This window comes from Acinonyx jubatus, chromosome C1, assembly GCF_027475565.1.
Source record: "Acinonyx jubatus isolate Ajub_Pintada_27869175 chromosome C1, VMU_Ajub_asm_v1.0, whole genome shotgun sequence".
NCBI lineage: Eukaryota > Metazoa > Chordata > Mammalia > Carnivora > Felidae > Acinonyx > Acinonyx jubatus.
In genome coordinates this window covers 143,314,754-143,337,490 of record NC_069381.1, presented here as the reverse complement: position 1 = coordinate 143,337,490, position 22,737 = coordinate 143,314,754, and the positions used below count along the sequence as shown (strand labels likewise).

General features: G+C 35.3%; 1 long non-coding RNA gene across 1 annotated transcript in view; it reads left to right on the top strand.

Moving 5' to 3' along the window:
* Positions 1-9,315, top strand: part of LOC106979109 (uncharacterized) — a 78,833-nt gene extending 69,518 nt beyond the window's left edge. Inside the window, exon 6 of the long non-coding RNA XR_008295363.1 lies at positions 9,221-9,315. This is a non-coding gene — a long non-coding RNA (uncharacterized LOC106979109). The remainder of the gene's footprint in view (positions 1-9,220) is intronic.
* Positions 9,316-22,737: the final 13,422 nt, after the last annotated feature.

Here is a 22,737-nt window from a genome sequence, read left to right as displayed (position 1 = left end):
TCAGTCAGTTGAGCTTCTGAATTCAGCTCAGGTCCATGATCTGTGGTTCATGAGTTCAAGCCCCACGTTGGGCTCTGTGCTGACGACTCGGAGCCTGGAGCCTGCTTTGGAATTTGTGACTCCCTGTCTTTCTGTCCTCTCCCCTGCTCATGTTTTGTCTCTCAAAAGTAAATAAATGTCAAAAAAAAAAAAATTAAACACATTATGGTGGCAGTGCTAAGAGATGGTGTTTCCAGAGTGTTAAGTGATTCATGAGAGTTTTTACATGGATTTTGTTAATTCATATGCATCATAGTCTTTCCTTTTCAGGGCTGGTGTCATGCAAAATCTAGGCAAGAACCAAGGTGTGGTATTGGGGAAAAATCATGAAGAGTGGATAGGTTAGACAAACAATTCAAGGTTTAGGGAAAAATACACTGATTTTCTCTGGAGTTGATGAGTCTTTTCAGCATTTATTTATTTTTAATTAGAAAAAAGTTTATAACTGAAGATTAAGACTGCCTCAGGTCTCCTTTTATAACAGGTCTTAAGTTAGGATATTTTGGATACAACACAATTTATCAGAGAATCTTAGCTATAAATAATGCAATTTTACTCAGCATGGTTCCACTGCATATTTTTCTCTAGGACCTGAGATTAAATAGGTACATGGGGATTTGGAGGAAGTTTTCACTGGGAGCATAAATACAAAGAATGAGATACCTCAAAATTGAAAAAAGTCTCGGTAGGATTGAGTTTCTTTTCTTCTCCTCCTCAAAACATGCATTCCTTCAATACTAAAATGCTAGTTTCCTCTTTTTTGTCAGACTTTTATTTATTTTATTTTATTTTATTTTATTTTATTTTATTTTATTTAGCAAGAGACAGAGAGAGAGAGAGAGAGAGCGCGCACAAGCATGAGTCAGGGAGGAGCAGAGAGAGAATGTGAGAGAAAATCCCAAGCAGGCTTCGTGCTGTCATCTAAGAGCCTGATGGGGGCTCAAACCCATGAACCATGAAATTGTGACCTGAGTGGAAACCAAGAGTCTAGCATTTAACAGACTGAGCTGCCCAGGTGCCTAAAATGCTACAGTTTCCCAGCATGCACACTTTCATGCACTTTTGGGCATGCTATTCTTCCTGCTCAGAATTAACCTTTTCCCAAACCCTATACATCTGATGAATGCTTATTTATCATTTAGAATTATCTTAAATTCATTAAGTATGTTCTTTTCTGCTTTCTCATCAGATAATCGTCACTCTCTTGTGCTTTGTATATATTTGTTATTATGTTTATAATACAAAACTGTGTTATTTCCCTTTATGTATTTATTTGTGGTTATTAACTATAATATCTTTGAGCTTCAGTTCATGGGTCATGGTTTTGCATCCTTGGTATAGAATTCTTTAAGTTTTTATTCAACTGAATTGAGTTGAATTTAATTAAATTTGTTTGTTGTGTGTTTTTCTATGAAACCATTCACACTCTTTCCTCATTCTCCTTCTGACCAATGGCAGGTATTTGAGAGATGGACAGGCTTAAGGACACAATCTTCTGAAATGGAGAAGAACAGTGTTAAATGAGCCACAAAGAGATCAATTCGTACAATTAGACCACAGAAGCCTAAAACTAAAACCAACAAGCTCACCATCTTTAGGACTATAATGAAGTCAGAAATAAAATTTCTCTTTCTTTCCTGTGGTTTGTTTCCAGACTTCTAGGAAACAGAAACTATTAAATTATAGTAAATTATTATTGGTAAAGTTATTCAACTATTTAGTGGAGAAGGTAAACTAATATGAATGAAATGTAATGTATTTAAAAGTCATAAAACAATTAAAAAATTTAAGACAACTAGAGTCAGATTGAAAATCATTAAAAATGTAAACTATTTCAAAGGAATTTTACAATATCTAATTTTTTATTTTCATACTAAAGTCATTCAGTTTAAAATGTTTATAAGTTATATTATCTCGTCATTTGAATTAGTAATAAATTGTCCTAAAAAGTCACCTGAATAAGGGTTATGGACTTTCTTTGTTCTATGAGATGCTTTCAAGGAAATAAGACTTTTTTACTTGTTTATCAAGAAAGTAAACAATTATCTCATAATAGAGCCTTGGAGGAATTAAGATTTTATGTTCTATATTTTACTTTGTATTTGTCACTGTAGCAATAAATTCAAAGATGGAGGTTTCTTATTTATTTATTTATTTAGAGAAAGAGAGAGAGATCACAAGCAGGGGAGAGGCAGAGAGAGAATCCCAAGCAGGTTCCACACTATGAGTGTGGAGCCTGATGAGGGGCTCAAACTTACAAACCACGAGATCATGACCTGAGCTAAAACTAAGGGTCAGACCCTTAACCTATTGAACAACCCAGGTGCTCCAAAGATGCAGTTTTTAATTTGGGCTGGTATTTTTTTTCTCAGGTGGATCAAGTTTTGGCTACGATTATTAGCCTAATGGATACTGTACCCTTCTACCAAGGTTTTTCTGAACTTGTCAGATAATAACAATCAGCTGAGATAACTCGTTATGCATGCAGATTATCAGGTCAATAAGATGAATTTGGGTAATAAGACTTCATGTCACAAATCCTTTAACATGGAGCCCAGGCGATTCTTCGGTTTCAATATACTTGGACAATTGCATCTCCATACTATCTCAATGAATGAAAAATTTTGGAACTTTTGCAGGTCTTTTTGGTCATTGAAACAGGCTCAGCACTGACAGCAGAGAGCCCAATGTGGGGCTCGAACTCACAAACTGAACTCACAAACTAAACTGTGAGATTGTGACTTGACCCGAAGTCGGATGCTTAACCAACTGAGCCACCCAGGCATCCCTGTATTCATTTATTTTAAATCTCCCCAAACAAGGGACCCCTGGGTGACTCAGTTGGTTAAGCATCCAACATTGGCTCAGGTAATGATCTTATGGTTCGTGGGTTTGAGGTCATGATCTCATGGTTCATGGGTTTGAGTCCCACGTCGGGTTTGGTGCTGACAGCTCAGAGCCTGGAGCCTGCATTTGGATTCTGTGTCTCCCTCTCTCTCTGCCTATCCCCTGCTCACGCTCTCTCTCTCTCTCTCTCTCTCTCTCTCTCTCTCAAAAAATAAACACTAAATCTCCCCAACTAGACCATGAGATTCTTGTGGTCAGGCAAACTACTAATTACTCTTCATGTTCCCAGATGAGCACATACCTGATATCTACAATAGATGTAAAAGAAAAAAAAATGTTTACCAAAGGAATGAAAAGTACAAATCCTTTAAGTCCTATGTTTAGGCTAGTTTTATATTAGTCAAGAGATCATTAACACAAAAAATTTAATTAACTAGTTTAAAAGTTATCAAAATAATACCTATATATGCAAATAGTGTAAGTTAATATAAATTAAGTGTTACCATCTCCAACTCACAACAAAAAAACGCTATTACTAGTTTCTTGTTTGTATTTCTAGAAATGTTAATATATATGAAGCATGCATACATATATACAGATGTCAGATATATTCATACATGCACAGATATACAAAGATCCCCATACATACATTTGTTTTCGTGTACACTTTTATACAAATAAGATAATACTTATTTGTTATAATGTTTATATCTTGGAGAAAATTTCGTATCAACTTATATAAATCCACCTCATTCTTTTTATTGGCCATTCTATTTCATGTATGCATCATGATATAGTTACTTAATCCCCTCCTACTGGAAGTTTGGGTTATGTTCATTTTTTCTCATTACAAACAATACTGCAGTGAATGTTTTTGCACATCAATGTTTGAGCAATTTTTCTTCACCATGGATTTTGTATAGATATTTCTCAATTAATCTTGAGAAAGATGGTTGCAATTTATATTTCCATAAAGAAGAGACTGTTTTTCCACACTCTCATTAATTTTATATTATATAATTTATATATTTGGGTGATCTCAGGTGTTTTAATTAGCATTTATTTCCATATGAGTGAACAGGAGTGTCATTACACGTATATTAAGATTTGTACTTCTGAAGCACATTGGCTTTGTGTTTTCTTCTATCTTAGATACTGTTATATCTGTTTTTCTCTGCTCTAAAACTCACCCAAAGTTTATTTTTTTCATGCTTTTGATCTCTAGATCTCTGCTTATTTCTGAAGCCCTAGTTTTTATTCCCTATAGTATCTTTTAAATAGGCTAAACTGTTCTATCTGAAACCTAATTTATGATGTAGGTAATGTCAGTTTCTAGGTTTGCCATGACACCCATTCTATAGTTTTGGTTTTCAATGCCTACCTACTTAGGGTTAATGATGCTTATTATCTCTCCCCCAAGTACAGAAAAAAAACCTTTAAAATTAAGAAAACTTCTAAATTTGAGGTACATGAAGAATATTTACAGTGGCAGGTACACACTTCTAGTCATGGAGTGAATAATTCAGGAGATGAAAGGCATAGCATAGGGAATAGAGTCAATGGCATTGTAATAGCGTTGTGTGGTGACAGATGGTGGCTACACTTGGGTGGAGCACAGTGTAACGTATGGCGTTGTCGAAAAACTTGTGATGTACACCTGAAACTTATGAAACATTATGGGTCAGCAGTACTTTAATAAAAAAGAACATTTACTCAAGAGTATGGCACGTTTCTTGACTTTGTGTGTCATCTCTGCACAGGGGTCACGCCAATGCACAGGGGTCACACCAATGTCCGTATCATTCTAGTCTTGGCAAACGTGCTGCTGAAGCGAGCACTGGACTTAGTGTTTCTGATCATAGAACTGTCTGTTCTGGTATAATCTGTGTATGTACGTGAGTCCTCGCATGTGTGTCCCAGTATTTCATTCAACTTGTTTTACTCCTGCCCAAGTGTTTTCTCTGGTAGAGCAGCACTTGATGAGAAGCCCTGAAATGATTTGCATTACAAGTTTTGGGTATGCTCTGTGTTTAGCACATTTCACCTACCTTTATGCAATTCTAAAACAATAAAGTTAAATTGGACACAACTTTTAATTATCCTGGGATTTTGATAACTTATTAACACTGAGTGTTACATGTATCTGAACATACTACATCAGTTGTCGTTAGATACCTCTTATCTCATTTGTAAAGTTTAGCATCTTGTTTTTACCAGCCTATTTTTCAAAATATGTTTTAAAATTTTGCATCGCAAGATATTGATGCTCATACATTAGCTTTCTTGAAATTATAGTTGAAAGAAATGTTTATGTTGGTTAACCTTTTGCATGGGTGTCTCTCTCTTTCCTTGTCTTTTTTTTCTCTCTCTCTCTCTAAGGAAGGCAGGAATAGAAAGCAAGAGGAGACAGGTAATTGACCCCTTGACCAAGTCATTCTGTTTGGTGAGGTTGAACCACATTGCCCTTGTGAGGTTTACAGTAAAAGCCGAGCAGAGGTCTGGAGTGGAGGGACTAACAGTGTTAGGATCAAAGGCCTAATTGTCTGTTTTCTTGAAGTTGGGGTTATTGGCAGCTGCCATTACACCATCCGTGCTCCTGTCACCCAACACAGCCAACCAGCATGCACTAATTGCAGTGGCCTTTTCATCAAGTAAGATCATCCCGCTAAACACAAAGAGCTGTCTTTCCATTAGCACAGACAGTAGCCAGCTAGATCAGCTGGGCTTCTTGAGTATGATTGGACTGTCATATTGTTATGATTTGTTCAAGTTTAGAGCATTTAGCAGATACCCTTTGCACCTCTCTTTGTACCTGAATACTATAACCTGCCTGCCCCTATCATTTAAGAGGGTACTATAGCTTTTCAAAGTTCAGCAACGCACAATTGCAGGCAGGCAACTGGTTTCTGACAAGAGATCAATACTGTCCTTCCAAACGCTGGAGTCAAGCTGCTGGGTCTGTCAGAGGGATGTGTGCTGTAATTGGATCATGGATGGGGAGAGTCATCTGAGTTTCCCTTCAGCTCTGTCACAGCTGTCAGATGTCATCCCTTTGTACAGCTGTCACCGCGGGAGGGTTGGGGCTCTCTCTCCGTTCTAACCCAATGCAAATGTCCACTTAGCAGATGAATATTGAAGATATTAGACACTTCTTTATGCCTTTATGCAAAATAAAGATCTGTGTCATCTGTGAATTTCATGGAAATAAGTTGCAATTTATTCACTGTAAGAAAAGTGAAGTGAAGCCTGTAAAAATGAGAAATTATTTGGTTCAGGCTATTAAAAAAAAGGAATATTTTACAGAATAAACAACAATATGCAGATATTCTTCTTGAGATGGGAAAACTAATAGTGTGAAGTATTTAAATGGTCACCTTAGATTTGGAAGTTATTTAAAAATATACATGTACTTTTACTTCATCCATATTCTTAGAAAAGGGACAGATCTTGAATAGACTTAGGTGCTTTTAAATCATTGAAATTTATGGAAAAATATAAACTCAATGTCTCTTAATGGAGCAATGTGACGAGATTTAAGGAATAGAGTTATATTTAGAATCAGGTCAAGGCATCTCAAGAAAGTTTTTAAGACAGAGAGGGCAACCCCGATAAAAATGAGTATGGCGTTTTGGCCACAAAATCCTCTTTTTCTAAATGATTACAACAGGTACAGAAGGACATGTCCATAGTGGGCAAGATAATTATGTAACTAGCGAGAGACTTCTATTAAGCTCAGTGACTTTTGCTTTTGTTGAAATTAAAAATAACGTTCAGACAAATGCATTTTATTTTACTCTACCTGCACTTATAACACCATTTTTAGAAAATGATGAATAGTTAACTCCTGGGATTGTATAGCTTGAGTCATGTACACTTGCAACCTATAATTAAAAAACAGAGAGAGAGATGTCACTAATATGGCGTTGGCAATCATCATCTTAATTCGGAAACTTTCATGATATTGTGATGGGTCCGTGAATTTCCCTGGACCATCCCAGAATAAAGTACAATCTTCATTTTTTTTCACCATTTTGTTTTCTGTGTCTCTAAGCTGAATGTCAGAATCATTTTTGGATGGCCGACAGAGTAATTTTTGATCTGGGTGGCTGACTTCCTTTTTCTTGTGGTCCAGACCACACACCACCTTCTCTGTCAAACAGGCAGCTTGCACTAGCCCTACTGACAGAGTAGCATGAACCTTATTTTCCAATATCTAACCTTCACGTCCTGTCATCACCAGGGGAATTACCCTCGGTCAGCCCCTCAGAATATCCCAATGGTTTACCTCCATCTGGCACGATGGAGTGACCTCCCCTCATCTGACGTGGCTCAAGTATTTTGGAGCCTAAAATCAGTGACTGGCAAAAATCAAAACATATATGTTTGGTCTACACTGTGGGGTGGGGCAGTGGGAAGAAAGGGAATCAACAACAAGCCAACACACCTAATGTTTTCATTTAAAAGACGATGTGTTTGACATAATTATTACACAGGCTAATGAGGAAGTCACCTTCCCCTGCCTCAGTTAGCATTTTTCTCTCAATGTGATTGCACTTTAACCAGAAGAACGCTAAAATCCCAGGAAATTAAAATGTTTTAATCCTAAGAGATGAATTCTTTCACAATCAAATCTTCGTTGACCATTGCTGGTATAGTAAAATGGTCTTTAATAGTTACTTGGGCAGAAAATATAAGAATTAGTGAAGTAAAAATTTTAAACTTAGTTTCTTAAGGTTATTCTTCTGTGATGATAACTGAACTTTATGTGCAACTCTAGTGACTCAAGTAGCCACTCTTTCTTTCTTTTCTTCTTCTTCTTCTTCTTTTTTTTTTTTTTTAACATGGTTTATGGCTAATTACATCAGAGGTCCAAAACACTCTTTTCTACATTTGCATTAATAAGGGTGTCACATGACCACATTGAAGGAGAAGTATACATCAAAGGTAGATTAAAGGTTGGTTAAGCATCAAACCATGTTCCATATGTAAATTTATAGCAATGATGTGCTGTAGAAAGATAGCTTACCCTCTATTTCTCTGCTACTAAATAAAATTAAAAATTCACAACTCTGGTTTATGGGATTTTAAATGAATTTGATCTCTCTTTTGGGCAGGGCAAATAAGTGTTTTGTGATGTATTATTTTATAAAAAAAAAAAAAAGACCATCGTTCTGGCTCATTTAATTTTGCGAGTGAATGATCTAAGATTAACTACAGACTAGTCAGTGCAGTTTAAAAGCTGAAAGCAATTTTCAGCCATAGATGGTAATGCCACATTCAGTCCACAACCGAATGACTCTAAATGACTAAGCTTCGAGGTCTTTGTATATGACCACAGGGCCTGATAAAGCCATAGGAACACAGTAAAAGCACAAAAATAGTTCCAATTTATTTGGTGCCATCACCTTAATGAGATTAATACAGACGTGTTCATGTGCCTAATTGGTGATTTTGTTTTAACTAGTAATGAAGGATTAAAACTTCAGGCAACAGGCTGCTTGCTGGAAAGGGGATTTGAGGGGAAAAAGTTTTTAATTATAAAAGGAAGACAGTGAAGTGTGCCACGGCAAAGTTAATAATCATTCTTAAAAAAAAAAAACAAAAAAACACAACACCCTGATTAAAATATGTACCTTGGATTGTTCTTGCTATTTGGGGACAAAGGGTGATTTTATGAGCAGTACCACATACGGCTTTTATTTACCAGTAGATCATTTGGCATACAAAAACCTATAGGACTGTTATTTCCAGTGAAAAAGTGTTAAAATGGAAAAGCATTGGCCTTCAGGCTACTGTGGAAATTCAAGTATGTGGTGTTATATTCTAATGTATTCTTTTAAAAAGTGACCGTGGCAGGAGAACCTGTGGCTGGCTGTCCGGAATCCCACAGCATCCCAGTAAACCACCTTGGAGGAATGTCACCTCTGCCTTGCAATGGGATTGTCCCCCAGCACGTCTGGTTGTAACCGTTTAAATGCGAACAGTATCAAGCCTGCTGCCAAAACACAAACACTCAGCCTCCGTCATTAAAATTTAATTGCAAGGGGGCAGCTGAGCCCAGTTTGAGTTTTGCATCTGAAAAATCTTGTAAAAAAAAAAAAAAACAACATACAAATGAAACCACCTACCGCACCTATTTGTATCTTTGCCCACTAGCCCAGTGAACTATATTTAAACAGACTCGTAGGTTTGATCAGAGTTCAGCAACGTGCTCACCCTCCCCACATTAAAACATATTTTGAGTATTGTTTTACCTCACTGTTGGTGGTGGTGAGTCGTAGAACTTGGGGCACGCGTATCTGTGCGCGCAGGCTAATTTTTTTTTTTCTTTCAGAACAAACGGTAAAATAAAGGAACTGTATCCCTACACTGTCAACTGAACAAAACATATTATGGAGGTAATTATCCCCGCCCCCCCCTCGGAAAAAAAAACTTTGCCCCAGTAGAAGTGTCATTTTGATTAGAGAAAAGGCCCTGAAATGCAAGAATTTTGTCTTTGATGCTCTATTATGAACCACTTTAAAAGGACTCGGGGTAGTGATACTGTGCAGTTTAAGATGCTACCTTCCCAGAGAATGAAGATAGAAATATATTTTACATTTCTTGTCAGATTGAACTTTAAGACATCCTGACTGCTTTCTCTATAATTTAAACATCACAGCCAAAATGGCAACATGCTTTGTTCAGTTCCAGTTGTGTGGAGTTTTAGTGCTTCATTGATTCAGAGGAAGTCGGAGCCTGGCACCAGGAGCAGGGCGTTGGAATCACACTCTCAGTGCAGCATGTCAAGCCATTATATCTGGGACCAGAATGTCACCGTGGTCTCAATGGTTCGTCAGCTGAAGGATATGGTTAACAAATGTAAAACCAAACTTCAGAGGAGTTGGTTTTCTGTGCTAAGTGATCTGTATTCCCTCTGAATTTACTTTCCCCTAACCCCGTGAAATTAACAGTACTTTCTGACATTCGACCCCCTGACCTCACACATAATAAGAATTTAAAAAGCACCATGCATGAGTGTACCTCTGTAATGCAAAACTGGAAAAAATGACCATGTCACCGTTTTATTATACAAAACCTTCTCAATCTCCATTGCATGCTTCATATATGAGTGCTCGGTTTAAAGTTATTATGAAGAAAAACACAATTTTAGGAGTAATAATTCACTGTTCGTGACTTTTATAGACAATAAATTGTAGCAAATACATATTGCTACCCAAAAGCTTTGTACTCCATTAATGCAGATATTTACCAAGATAAGTGTTAAAAATAGTCCGCTGCCAGACTCTGATGGTTCAAAGGCAGGGGCTTCCTGGGAGCCGGTTGCCAAGGGTGCAAGTGCCTGCACAATGTGGAGGTCTCAAGGTTTAAGAGGCAGAAGCAGGCAAGTGTTATGTGGAAATGATTTTGTGTTATCAGGCTCAGGGGATGACAGCATACAAGAGTAAGAACAAGGTGCTATGTGGCTTTTTCTTCACTGTGAAGTAAAGATTGGCAGCTGGAAGTAAGGCTTACAGACAGACCTGCACACAGGACCTCTTCACCTAGGACTCATAATCACTACTCAAAGGAAAACGCATTTACCAGGGAAAAGCGGCTGTAGCCATCAGAAGTGTGCTTAAAACACCACTTAAATATCACTTTATACGCTATTACTTGCAAACTGTGGCTTCGTATTAAATTATACTTGCATAGGCTTTTGCTTAGGTGCTGATAATGCTTTTGAGGTTGCATTGGTGAAGAAGAATTTAGGCTGCTTTACAAGAGACGTGACCAGAATAGTCCATGCAGCTGACAGTGACAGGGTGAAAAATTGCAGAACTGTACTTTCTCTCCCCATATAGATTGTAATTTTAATTGTCATTGTGGCCCTTCTGTTTTAATTATGGGACTTCTTTGATATATACCAGGACATCGTATTGAATGAAAATATGGTGCTATAATAGTCTCTTTATAATTAATGACCACATGTAGATCTTGGTGCATAAAAGAGAAGGAATAAATGAACAATTTATTTAACTAGGTTTTGGATTTCTTTCTGTCTTCCAGTGAATATAAAATGATCCCAGGGCTTCTGAGCATGTTTGATGTAAGAACTGCACAGAATATCTAATAAAATTACTTTAGGCTAGATTACAAAACATATTAAGTTTTAAAACGTTCTCCCCACAGATGATAAAATTTTTTCTATTTACCATATTATTCTCTTAACATTGTATCTCAAACAAAAAAAGGATCTTCTAAATTTATTTGCAAATGTATTTAAATGTGCCTTCTGAAACAGATTTTACTTGTGATATAATTAATTTTTACAGGTAAAATATGGGTTCAGGAAAGAGACTTTCAGAGCTTGATCTATCCAATTGCAAAAAAAAAAAAAAAAAAAAGATTCTCTCTGAACTTTTGCTTTCAAAATACAATAGATCTGTGCTGCATTTTTTTTTTCTCTGAAGGAAGAATAAATTTTTCTCGGTTACCACTACTAACCAGAAGCTGTTTTTCTACAAATCAAAAATAAGTAGTCTATTCATAGGCGATTTAAAACCCTTAAAATCTGTGAAAAGGAAATGGGGTATTCAGCAAAGGCTTAACATTGTTCTCAAACTATCATGTAACAAGCTTACCATATAGAATAGTGTGGCTTAAATATGCTGGGCTCATATACATTTCAAGAGAGCCAGACCTCTGTGGATTTCTGGAAAGCAGACCTATTTGTCCAGAGTCTGTCACCGTAAAGCAGGAAAATACCCCCTGACAAGCTTCTGCTAATTTTATTGTGGCGTGGAGTCCTATGCATACATCCTCCACAGTATGACTGCAGTTCAATTGCAGAGCACGATGAAATTGGATCGGCAGGGACAGGGACTACCCCGGGGTCAGCTGTGACCATGCCACTTCCATGTGATGTCTAGTTGGGGTGATGGTGTGTAAATAAACGTAGAGAATTGCAAATCTTGTCATGGCCACGCAGAACAGCTCAAGCATTTAAAGATGGTTGCCCGCAAACCTAACTGGAAGGTGGTTGCTCTGTGTGGTGGCTGAGGAAATACTCAATCCTTTGCCCGAGTCGTCGTCCTGACATATATCTGAAAGTACTGACCCAGCATTATGTTGCTGAAGGGATTAATCACTAAATTGTTTTTCACTGTAGTGGAAAGTAAAGAAACAAACCACGCGTGTTTGAATTTGGTGCTTTTAAAGCTATTATGCTGATAAAAAGACACTTTTTATTTATATTATTCTACTTTGATTTATTTGGTTTTTTTTTTAAACGAGGTGAAGCATCTTAATATCCTACTGTTTATTGAATTTAGCACATTAAAGATCTATGAGGTCTTGTCATTATTATGAACTTTCCTAATGTTAGAAAATAAAATATTATAGAATTCACATTTTCTGCTTATGAATCTAATTTTATTTAAATACTACTTACAGTACTCATTAAAATATACTTAGGTTTTCCTACCTTCAACCAATAAGATGTATTTTTTTTTACCAGTTTTGCATTTACACATATCTGTTTTTCTGTTACTTTTCCCACATGACAATTACCTTTCATTACAAATTTATAAAATCATTTACATTTTAGCAGTTTAAATGTTTCTGCTGACATTTTGTAACTATTACCCTCTTCTAGAATGGCATATGTTCAGGCAGTTAATAAAAAATTAAATGGAATAGCACTAGACAAGGTGAAGCTTTGTATCAGAGTGTTCTTCACATTTCTGAAAATACCATCTTTGTGTTGCAAACTGTGAAGTGAGGTTAGGGCTGTGCCAATATGTGTATTTGTCACAACTGTCACAGGGACCGCGAACTAGCCAATCACACAGCCCTTAATTAGACAGTTATATTTTGCTTTTTAGAAATTGTCCTCATGTAAAATGGTGTCTATGATTCAAGAAAGGTGCTGAGAGTTAAGAGGGCAAAGAATGCCAGCAGAAAAACACTTTAATTTTTTTTAAAGAAGATTTATTAACTGCTGCATGATTTCTTAAATACAGAGATGAAATATGCAATGTAACAAATTTAGCAGGAAAGAAAGGTGTTATAAGGATTATTGAAATAGCGATAGGCTGAATTACCATGGTGTCGTGTGTTGTCATATGGATTTTGAAATTATAAATTGAAAAATGCATAAAACGAGCATTCAAACAGTGAAGAGACCATAGGTGTTTTCAAAATCTTTATATAGGTTCACAATTATGACATTGACTTCCTTTGGAGATACCACTTAAATTATTTGTTGCTGAAGGTAAATTGTATATCCTTGTCAAAGATTATTTATGCTTTTATATCCTCTTGAATTCTAGAAACATCTATAGAGCATAATTTTATATTTAAAAAAATGAATTCAGGTTCTTCCTTCTCAGAGTTAAAGGTATTGAGTACCTTGCCATATTTGAAAACAGGCTTTTAACTTTCATAATATATTTCTATACAATTATGAAGTCTCATAGAGAATGAAGCAGACAAAAATGTATCAGTAAAATCGTGCCTGTGCAGTAACTGTATCTTTATATGTATTTTCCTTTCTTGTAAAAACACACACTAATATACCTTTTTACTCATGTTATCTCCATCCGTTTTTACATTTTGAAGATTGGAAATTGAAATTGCATTTATCTTTTAAGTAATAAATCACCAACACACTTGGTAATGTTTGCCAGCGATATTGCCTTTGGATGAAAATGTGATGAATTTTATAATCTTGCATATAAGTAAAAGTAAATCAGCATGATTTCAAAAATATCATAAAACTTATTACAACCCTTTTCTTTTATGCGATTTCTGAGGTCTTAAAGTTTTTAAGCTAATTCCAAGCAGAGCACAAACATTTTGAATTCCTGGAACCTGAGGGTGGGAAGCCCTAAAAATCCCAGTAAATGAAAACTATACGATATCACAAAGAGTCCTTTTGAAGAAATTAATAACAAACCCCACTATAAATGAAAGAAATTTGGCTTATTTGTTGTTTGTTTTTAACAGTGAAAATTTCGTGTATTTTATGAGCAAAAAAAAAAAAAACAATTTGGGGTAACTTGCATGGTTCATCCCATTTTAAATCTTTATTCAATAGGCGTATCATAGAAGTTTTAACAGTCATAGCAGATTAACCTTGCCTGTGCTTTTGGAGGCTAGTCATCTGATGAATTTACATGCAGCTGGATGAAAATGCTATTTGGAGAGAGATTGAGAGTTTATTTGATTAAATCCCTTTCTCCACTACCTTGACCTCTTTCTTGTGAAATAATCAGAACTGTTTAGCAAGAATATTCAGGCATTAATAATGAATTGCTTTTGAGCTGGTTTCTTCTGCGTGCAACAAACCCATTGATGTCTCTGCTTTTTTTTTTCCTTTTTTCTCTTCTCTTTTTCATAGTGCTTTATTTAATGAATACTATGATTAGAAAGAGTAAGGGACACATCTTGGAGGAGTTTTGTTTTATAATGGGTCGGCCATTTTGCTATTTGTAGTACTAATTGCTGTGGTGTTACCCTCCTCTTCTCCCAAAGACAGTCTCCCCACGATCTGTATAAAGATGGGATGTGTTAGGCCAGGCCAAATGCCTCAGGGTGATTGGATTGCAGTTACATGGTTTCTCCTCACCAACTACATGGATGGTTTTGAGAGTTCACAGAATAGTATGATCTTAAATAGCATCATTGTTCATGATTCCATTGTTTGTATACTTGTATACTTTTCTTCCATAGACCCTTGGTTCTTAACAGTTTTGTTGCTCCATATAATCAGTTCACAGTTGTTTTTCTGAGTAATTAATTATTAGATCATATTTCATAGAATCTTTTAAGAGATTTTAGAGATCATTTGGTGCTGGCTATTTTTTAGAGAAAGAAAATTATCTGTGAGATTCAATCTATTTCCCATTTTTCTACAGCAAGTTACAGACAGATTTGGGTTGATTCCACATCCACTCTGGGCTAGGAAAAAGCAGTGCAAGATATGGCTATTGTGCTCATCTACTTGAAATGCAGTTGAAAGACAAGATGTTCGTATGTAAAAAACTAATCGGCAATTAACACTAGTTACAGATGAATGAAACAGGGACTTCCTGTCCTGAAAGTTGAAAGGCAGAATTTGCCTCCTTCACATCTCCTTGGAATATTACTGGATGAAACGCAGGCTTTATTTGGCAAACGACATCGGTCAGTGTTTGGAAGCTAAGGTAACTTTCAAGAGTAACTCTGCCATGAAGTAATGGGGGCAAGGGGAAATCTTTAAAAGTATAATGCTATCACTCCTGGCGTATTTAGCGCTCTTGACCGCTAGCTTTTTCAGCAGGTGACATATTTGCTATATACATACCCTACTGTACTGTCATCCATTATACAGCTATAGTATCTTGTCTCCATACTACATTAAGCTTCATTATAATTTGTTTCTTAATGACACGCACTTCACTGTAATATGTAAAATGCTTGGCTTTCATGAACAACTCCATGGAAAAGCTGTACAGTACCTCATTTGCATTTGGAAATTATATTACATTACGATATACTAAGCTGCAGAAAATCTAATCTAACAATTTGAAATAATAATTTCCAGTGCTTTACAAGGAGGATACAAGTCAGATTACAAGAACACATTGCACTATTTCTCTGTTGAGTAAAACAGAATTGGTTCATTATTTTTTTACCTCAAAAGTAGCCAAGAAAGATTTAATTCTTTAATAATGAAAATAGCATTATATTGAGAGGGAAAGACCATTTAGATTGTGCATAGGTAGATAAAAGTTATCTTTCTTAATCATAAATTAGTTATTTCTAAAAATCTAATCATATCGTTAATATGCTAAGTTTAGGGGAAAGGTTTCATGAGACTCAAAAGACGTGATAATGATTCTATTGCAAAGACTATATATCTGATTTCCAGTGTGTTTATATTTTTAATTATGAATGCATCATTCAAGATTTAAAAATTCATGTTCAAAAAATAACAGAGAACATCTAAAATAAAATTAATTTTATAGTGACATAAAATATATCTACTCTAAAACTTCTGTTCTATTTTTGATGTTTCGGATCTTATAAAGATCGTATGATGTTTCAAACATGATGGATCTCAGGGGGAGTTTTTAATGTTGATACATTTTTTTGAAGATTTCTGAAAAATATGAAATTCATTTAACAAATATTCGAGTGTGTATGATACAATTTATTCTAGGGTATGTCAGAAAATACAATCTCCCCACCGCCAAGTATTTTATGATGTATATTGGGAGTAATATTTTTGTTTTTTAGTATAATTTTAATATAAGAGTATAATTAGTGGCATAAAAGAATGAAAACCTCAGCACTTAAGAAAAGAAGTCATATTTAATAGAGAATCAGAAAATGTTTGATGGAGAAAGTTATATTTCAGAAGAGGATGAGCTTAAATTCAATTAAATCCAACAAGCATTTATTATTATCAACTACGGTATGACCTCTGCTCTGAAGGAGTTTACAATCTTGTTGCAATAAGAAGACACTGGAAGGGACAACCAATTCTGCTGAGCCATTAGGGAAAGCCTCATAAAAGAAATCACATTTGACCAAGTTTTTAATTAAGTCAGAGGTAAGTGGGTGGAGGAAGAGCCATTCTGGGATGAACGAAGGCATAAGAAAAGAAGAAAGTATTAAGGTGTGTGTTAAAAGGCAAGTATCTTCTGGAAAGATAGCTAATCATGGGAAGGTGGAACATTGTGACAGCTGATGAAACAAAATAGAAACAAAGCTTGAAGCCTCTTGTTAAGTCGGACCAGAAGAATGACCACAAATGTCCAAACTTCTTTTCTGTTTCTATTCATTTTTTTCTTTTATAAATTTTTAAAAAAATGCTTATTTTTGAGAGAGAGAGAGAGGGAGAGTATGAGCAGGGGAGGGGCAGAGAGAGAGAGGGAAACACAGAACTCGAAGCAGGATCCAGGCTCTGAGCTGTCAGCACTGAGCCTGATGTGGGGCTTGAACCCACAAACTATGAGATCATGCCCTGAGCTGAAGTTGGGTGCTTAACCAACTGAGCCACCTAGGTGCCCCGTATTCACTTTTTTTTGTTTTCCTCTCTAGTTTTCTTTCTTCTTCTAGAAATCAACCAGAAAGAAGTCAACCAGTTTTGCAAGAGCAGGAGAGAAAAGAGAAATAGAGAAATTTCACTAGAGATAAGCTGAATTACCTTAATTTCTGAAATAATATTATGTCTCTATGTTTGTGTTTAAGAATTTTAGTTTATTCCTTACTTGATACCATTTTAGAAGACTATAATATGAAGTAGAGACCATAAGTAAGAAATTTGGACAACAATCCTTGCAGCTAAGAAAATCAACATTTCCATTCCCAAATCATGCAAATTAATTGTAGAACAAATTCAATTCCTGGGGTTATTGCTCAGTCTTCTCTCTGCTATATTCCATGAACAAAAGTTTACTGACCAAGAAGTAAGTAGATTCCTTTTATAAGACTTGACTTTCTGGCTCCTCCTGCACAATTCTAAACAAACCAGATGGCAAGTATCATGTACTATCGATTTTCTTTATAACACGAAGAAGAAACCATAGCAAATGAAATTAATTTTATCCAAGTTTATATTCTTAAAAAACTGTTAATTTTATTTTTGTGTTTGTTTGCTTGTTTCTTTTGCAAATAAGCTTTTCTTAGATTCTAAAATTAGTAAAATGTGCCATTTTCAAAAAAATATTAAAAAAATGATATTTACTGTTTATACACTTCATGCTTATGCCAGAGACAAATATTTAGAATTTAAAGCAATGCTTTTTATCACTCAGAAAAAATGTGAGGTACATCTTAATCAAGGAACTAGATAAAGCAGTGAGTCTAGAACAATCATATTGGGATATAATATGTTTTTGCTACTTATTATTTCGTATTACTCAATTCTATCCCTTCCCTAGGTAGTCTGCAAGAATATGATACTGGGGGGATGTGACCAAGGAACTAGTGTAAAAGAGTAAAATGAAAGAGATAAAAAATATATGCATTACCAACAATCTCTACTTATTTCTCATTACTAAATACTATAATGCCAAGTGAACTTTGATTTTACGACTAAATTCTAATGAAGGCTGAAATTGAATAAATAATTACATCAGCAAAGAAGTTAGATGATCTGACTAAAGATGGGATAAACAAGCTGATGTCTATAATGCTCAAAATATTGAAATGTTTTAAAGAATATTTTATCTATATTGTTTGCAACTTGGATGCGATTGGCATGACGATTTAGTACATTGCTTTATCTAAAAATTGTACTCTAACTATATCCTAAAAATTTAATTGACTGTTTTTCCAAACTCTAAAATGGAGTTAAAAAAAAAAAAAAAGAAAAGAAAAAGGAAAGCCCATTGTCTTAACCAAACAGCTCTTCTGATATACAACCTGGTTGACCAGCATGGTGTTCACATCATCTAACCCAAATCCTTCTAACAAAGTTGAAAGTTCGCATTCAGTTCCACATATTTTGCTTTATGATAAAAGGTATGCAACACAGTAGGTGACCCTCCTATAGAGAGAGATGTGGAAACTAGAATGAACATCAAAGATAAGGGCCATATTCTAAAACTGAGTTTGCCCTGAGAATGTGCCACATAGGCAAGCATGTAAGTTCATTCCTTTAGGGTCCACTCCTCATTTTTCCTAGAAAGCCTTCATTGTACAGAGCAAAACATAATGACAAGTTTCAAACAATATATCCTCTAAGTCCAGAGTGGCAAACTTTCATTGGAACAGGAGAAACTCCATCCTTAGTCTGTGGCTCCTTCTCATTGAAGTTAAGTCTCAATGTCTCTTGGCAGTCATACATTGGCTACCTCATCGTAATTCTTGAAGTTTCTTTCCCAGATTTTCCGTGCTTTCTTCAGGAGAATAACTACATTCCTCCATGAAATGGGGGTGGAGTCTCCTAATTTTGTTCATAGGTTGGTCATAGAACCTGGTCAAGGAAGAAAGAGTAAGGAAAAATGATGAATCCAAGACAGCTCTGAGAAATTGAGAGGATAGTGGTGAGGATCCCACAACTGGAGAGGATACCACAAAATTAAGATATCAGGAAGACAGCATGTTTGAAGAATATAGTGAATAATAGAGTATGATTCTATTTTATTTTGAAACTTATGGCCAGATGATTTGCTAAACTTAAGAACAATTTGGCACCATGATGAGAAGAAATCCACATTTCAGGAGTGTAAAAATCAGTAGATCATGAGACGTGCAGCAGAAATACTAGCAGACAATCAAAACATTTGACAAGAAAGGAAAAACCAAAGGTAAGGTTATGTCTTGAAAAAGATAAGGGAAGACATTTTCTAGGGCAGACACATTATGTCTAGATTTGAAGGCTGTGGGGAGGGGCACCTGGGTGGCTCAATGGGTTAAGCATCTGACTTCAGCTCAGGTCATGATCTCATGGTTTGTGAGTTTGAGCCCCGCATCTGGGCTTTCTGCTATCAGCATGGAGCCTCCTTCAGATCCTCTGCCTGTCCCCCTCTCTCTGTCCCTCCCCTTCTCTCTCTCTCTCTCTCTCTCTCAAAAATAAATAAAAAAATAAAAGTAAAGGCTATAAGGAAATAAAGGGTGATAAATTCAAATGAAAGAAGTACTACGTTATTGAATAAAGAAAGTAAAGACAAAGAAAAGAAGTTGAGGTGCTGAAATACAAGGGGGTCCTCGCAGCAGATAAACTCCATCTTCTTATGCAATAGTAGCCACGGCAATTTGTACAAGGTAAGTAGATCATTCTCTTGACCAAGGTAGAGACTGTTTCACAGAATTACAGTTGAGAAAAATAACGAAATGCCCCTCTTTAAACCCCTCCCCACCAAAAGTGAAAAGAATCCTGAGAAGCAGTGGGAGCCTGGCTATGGTTTTGTAGAATTAGTTTACATTTATACCTCCCAAATACCCTAACTACTAGAGTGGGGTTACAGTTTCTAATTGGTTCCTCCATTTATGGATGTTTATCCTTATAATAAAATTGTAGACATTGTCAGGATAAATGTTTCAGAAGCTATCCTGTACCCTCTTTGTGAAAACTTTCCTCATCATAAACTGAAACTTTCTTGCCTATAGCTCTGGTGCTAAATTATCACAAAAAAATAAAAATAAAAAAAATAAAATAAAACCAAAAAACTACTCCCTCAGGAGGACTGCTTGCCAAAAGCTACCATGCCCTTCTTTGCTTTCAAGACTCTAAACACTTTAAAAATAATAATTTCTAATATTATTGAATCTCTTTCCTCAATGAAGAGAAAAATGCACATTATTTTGAGGCAGAGAACCGTGTATATATTTAGAAATAACTCATAGCTCAAATAATGATATATATGATTGCAAATAAAGACCTACTGCATGACTTATTTTTTTGTTTTATGCATATTTATATGAAAACTATTTTGTTTCTATTGAACTCTCCACTATCAATTTACTAGCATTTCTGAAGATACAGTGTCATGAGGATACCATGGTGGCAAAGGTATCAGGAATAAGCTTTGAAAAAAAAAACATTAAGAAAATATGCAAATATTTTTATTTTTTGGAATTTTTATTCTTGATATTGTGATCAAATAGATTGCATATTAATCTCCAGTGAGTAAATCTGTTGCTGGGGCACCTGGATGGCTCAGTTGGTTAAGCCACCGAGTCTTGCATTCGGCTCAGGTAATGTGATCTCACACTTCATGACCTTGAGCCCTGTGTTGGGCTCTGTGCTGACAGTGCATAAGTCTGCTTGGGATTCTCTCTCCATCTCTCTCTGCCCCTCCCTGTACGTGCTCTCTGTCTCTCTCTCAAAACAAATAAACTTAAAAAAAAATTCTCCCTGAGGTGTGGTTGGAATGCTTTAGATTACAAGTGGGTATTGCTTGCCTTCATTGCATTTTTTCCAGAACATAAGAAAATAATGGGAACATTACTTTTTATGGTTGATAGCCTGGCTTTATCAGTTTTTTTTCAACATTGTAGAATAAGTCCGTATGTTTATGACCATTTCCTTTATTGTGAGTACCTATATTAATTAAAAACAAAATATCCCTCATTAAGTTATACTCTTCACACCATGTCTAGGAAAGGTTAATTTACTTAAACAATATGATAATGTTATTCTTCATAGATTGCTTTCTTTATTGACCATGATGTAGATCCATTAGTTATTGATATACATGATCAAATGTGGGAACATTCTAATATGTTATAGAACTGCTTTTCTTTGAGAATTAATGTAACTCAGAAAATAACCCTCAAAGAATATAAGAGTATGTATAATGTCAATTATCCTTCAATAGTAAAAATTAAAAAAAAAAGAGTTTGTATATAAAAATTCTTTGTGTAATATTAGCTTTGAAATCATTGTAACTGGCTTAGAAATGTTGGCAAAACTACAAAGCTACATACTGGTTGAGTCAATAAAATAGTTCATACCCAGTATTCAGTCCATTTTCTACATTAAAGTTAGTCTAAATATTAATGAAAATTGCAACAGAGAGAATTGCATTAGTTTCTGACAAGATTATAGACTGCAAAAGGAAATTTACAATCACTTGTCATAGCCAGGGCCAATTCAGAATCTAGATACCCTCTGTCTTGTCAAGGGTTTTACCTTAGGCCATATATACCCTTCCCACCTGCCACATTTGCAGTAGGAATTTTCAGAACAGATTTATTAATCCTTCAAAAGCTTCCACACTGGTATAGTCTACACTGATTATCTCAGAATGCTTTGAAGAAATTAACCATTAGTGGAGTGAATTTTTCCTCCTTTCTTTCTTTCCCCTCCCTAACAGGGAGGGGGGAGTAAATGGGGAACCCGATCTTTTATGCTTCCCTCTTCCAAAAGAAAATCAAACTACTGTATCCAGAAACTTTAAACGGGTTCTAGAAAATATAATATTAAGACGGTGATTTATTTTGTGTTCCAAAAATGCAAATTTAATCTGAATTTTCTCTTTAGAGTACCAGGAATGTAATGCATATTTAAATATCTGATTAATTTGAAACCACATGTTATAGAAATTCCAATCATTCATTTGATTGACATTCTGTCACATTTTCATCTCTTTCTCTATATTTTTCTTCACTTTTCTTATCAATGGTCTTTTTGAATATATCTACCCCCAAATTAAAAATTCTTAAATTCCACATAGCCATTGCAATTTTAGTTTTTCTTATATTTTTGAGATGCAAAATGAAATTTTCATTAGTTCTTCCAATTGCAGATTGATATTGCTTAAAATGACCTAACATACACTTACTGTGTGTTAAGGATTACTCTCAATTCTTTGTATAAATAATCGCTATAATTCTAAGAACAAGCCTATGTAGTATTATTAGCATCATAATTTCATGTTTAGAGATGGGAAACTGTGGGATAGGGAGTATATGTGGTTTACTCAAAATCAAAGAGCTAGTTGACGGTAAAGATACAAATTTTAAGTTGTGTAGGTTCTGGATTCCATACCCTTAGCCATGGGCCCTACTGGATTATCATAAAGTATGAATTCCGCCAGATACAAAACTTTATTCCCAAATCAGGCCAATTATTCCGTCTTTTTGTGAAATTCATTCTTATGCATAGTGGTTATAGAATACAAGATTTTGAGAAGTCATTTAGAGAAAGACCATCAACTTTGAAGTCAGGTAAACTGAACTGGAAGTCTCACTTTTCTAGTTAGCTTGTTGTGTGGCTGATTTTGGTTATTTTACTTAATTTCTCCGATCTCACTTCTTCAGGATTATGAGAATTAAAAGAGTTACAAACATAAAGGGACTAGCACAAAGCCTGGCTTACTGTAGGTTTCCTTCCTTTTTTTCTTAGAAGAAAAAAATAGTCTATTTTCTTTT